Genomic DNA, 3415 nt, shown 5'->3' with positions numbered 1-3415 from the left:
TCTTGTTTCCGTCTGTCCACTTCTGTCCGCCTTTTATCAGCACACCAATGTTCTAGATTGATACATGTTGCTGGGAAGTGGACGGAGGCACATAGATGGAGGCAGGGCCTTGGAAAAAATATTTTAGTTTGCTTGAGTTTTTTTTTGACAAACTGCAGAATCATTTGATGTTAATATGACAGTTATTTTATGGGCTTTTCACTGTTCTAAAGACTCTAGAGGAAAATACACTGTTTCATAGTGTACTGTTTAGAAGCTTTACCCCTGACAGGATTTTTAATTTCAGTTCTGCTTGATCTGTAGTTCAGTGTCTGTTTAGTAAGGAGGCCTTAGCCTAGTCTCTGTAGTGCTGTCTTTTGTATATGTACCTATAGAAGTGTGTCTCGGGGACAACCATAGGTATAGTACCTTAAAGCGCACTATGTGGAAAAGGACACTATAAATGTTCTGTGTATGTCTGCAGCTTTAAATCTAAAAGGGGACCCAACCCTACTACAGGGAGCCAGTGCTGGCCACTGATCCACTGTACTGTGACCCTGCTCATATTATGCCATATAGCCTTTTGCTAATTTTGATCAGACATTAAAATAAATTTAATGTATGCTCAAATGGGGGAAAAGAGGTATAGGGAACGGTCATGTTAGTTTGTTGTCTATACACATGTCCAGCCCTGTCCAGGCCTAGTGATCTGTGTCATGTCATTTCATGTAGTGGTGTAGTAAGAAGGGGTAGTGAGGTAGATATTGCACTAGTCTAGGGCCACCTGAGTTCTTTAAAATACATTGATTGTGGAAGGTATGATGGAATGAGAGTGTGACTGGTAATGGAAGAATGAAAAATGGGAATTCATTATGGTGTAAAAATTCATTGGGAATTTATCCTCTCTGCCATGTATGGAGTCACATACTCGCACGGGTACAGCGACACGACGTCATGCGAACGGGGTATTGCGAGAAATCCGTTAGGATCATAGAAAGATCCGCTAAGTATGTTTTGAAGTTCATGGTGGAGAGTATGAATCATATGGGTATTACAAATACTAGGAAAAATAAATGATTTATTGGATTTTTTGGGAAAAACAGGATGCTCGCACATTTCTCTTTATTCTTTCAGAAACAACTTGCCAGACATCTATCCTGAGGAGGATAAGACTGCCTGACCAGAGTCCATCCGGAAGTAATCCATCCAGAGGAATCCATCCCGAAGGGAGTCTCTGACCAGACCAGAAACTATCCTGAGTCTATCTTTACAGAAGGATTTCCTACTGGATCCACTGTTTTGGGTGAAATAGTTCGACTAAGGCCTGAATTCCAAAAAGAGACTTTTTCATCAGTTCCATAGTTGCGTGTGTCATCTGTTGAAGAATGGAACAAGATCTGGATCTCAGACCCAGGAAGATTGTATGGATTGTGGGACATTCTTATGTGTATTGGGCTCGTAGGAAAGCTACTAATAGTGACTATGGGGAAAACCTTGGGTTATCTAGAAATAACTTCATGATCTATTGGTTCAGTATTAGAGGGATGATTTGGAATATGTTTTTTGGTAGGGTTACTTCTTTGATGCGGAGATTTCCTATGCCAGACATTCTTATTTGTCACTTGGGTGGGAACGACGTGGGTAAAGCTCACACTATTGATTTGTTACACCGCATGAAATATGATTTTATGCGCATTCATGAGATCATTCCCCAATGTGTGTTGGTTTTTTCTGAAATCATTCCCAGGCGGGTGTGGATTTTTCCCCAAGATAGATTGAGAACCATTAAGACATTCATTAATAGGGAATTATCTAGATCCCTGCCAGCTATAAGGGGTTTTTCTTATTGGCATAATAAGCTTGAGGGTTCCCGGCCTAACTTATTCCGCCCGGATAGGGTTCACTTGTCTGATCAAGGATTGGATATTTTTAATGCCGATCTTAGATCAATGATTGAATCAGCTGCTATGAGGGGTGGGTCACTATATTAAGGATATGATAGAATGGGATTTAGTTGTAAGTCACATTATAGGTTACTGCTTTCTGAATAAGTAACAGCCTTCATCTCTGCTATATCATCCTTTAGGAAAGAATTATAATTCGGTTTTTGTAAGTTATATAATGGGTTGATCTGTAATGAGCTGATATTTTTATCTCAATTACTAAATAAGGCCAAATGCTGATAAATCCAGGGATTTTTTCTGATTGCCATTTTGGGGTCAGGAAGGAATTTTCCCTTTCCGGGGCTAAAATACACTATGCCTTATATGGGTTTTTCGCCTTCCTCTGGATCAGCAGTGAAATGGGCCGGTGTGGTGTTTTGTTTTTGGTTAAACTTTATGTACACACATCCTTCTTCAACCCAGATAACTATAAAATTGTATATTTATCAGTCAGAAAAATATATATATATCTACATACCCACGCATACGTGTTGCTACACATATAATTCAGCAGACCTGATCTCAGTGGGCAATTTTCAGGGTACAAGTCTCCTATTTTTGGTACCTTGGTCTTTAGTAGATTCAAGTTGGCCATAATTGTTTTGCTAAGTTTTTCTAGAGTATTATATTTTGTCCTATCCTGATTGTGAGTATAATTGGTGAGTGCCCATATGTTTGATTAGCAGAGTCCTTCTAGTATAGTCAAATCTGAAGGTAGCCATCATTACAGTTGTCCTGTTAGTCCTGATTTTGAAAGAGTATCTATGGCAGCGGTTGCTATTAGTTACATCTTTTTCTGCTTTGATTTGTAATGTGTCTGTATAGATATTTACCATTACTGTGGTAAAACGTCAATTAGCTAACATTCCCTTTCCTTGTTAAATCAGAGTTATATCTGTTTGTCTGAACAAGCATAACAGGATTTTGGTCAGTATGATTGGTGCAATGGACTACAATTTCACAGCAACACAGTTGCCTTGGGCAACCGGATTGGTATATTTAGTATGGGATAATTGGAAGGCCAGAGATGTTGAGGATCTCATGTAGCCTTATTCCCTAGATTTCTGCTGTGATCTGTATTCCCTTTCACAAATGTGTCCTGGACTGAGGCCTGTAGCTACGGTTTGACCTGCTTGGTGAGTTCTGGCAGTACTCCTGTATTTCTGATCTCAGCCTCTGTACTCGGGGCATTAAGGCCTGAGTATGATTGTAGTTGGGTTGATGTCCACTCCCTGGGTTAACAGGAGTGTGTGACCTAGAGTAAAGGATACAAAGATAGTTTGGAGTACAGTGGCTGATGGAGGGTCGGAGGTCTGCCATGCCTCACAAATGGGTTGTAAACTAAATTGTAAAGTCAAGACCACCCTCTCACAAATATAGCCACCTTATGCATGCGCTAGTTGCTATCATAAGGGTGTTTTTGACCTTGGCCTACCTAAAAGCCTAGTATTTAGACAAGCCCTTTTTTAGACAGGAGCAGATGGAAACTTCTC

Source organism: Hyperolius riggenbachi, chromosome 7, assembly GCF_040937935.1.
Source record: "Hyperolius riggenbachi isolate aHypRig1 chromosome 7, aHypRig1.pri, whole genome shotgun sequence".
In the NCBI taxonomy this organism is placed as follows: domain Eukaryota; kingdom Metazoa; phylum Chordata; class Amphibia; order Anura; family Hyperoliidae; genus Hyperolius; species Hyperolius riggenbachi.
This window is presented reverse-complemented; position numbering follows the sequence as displayed.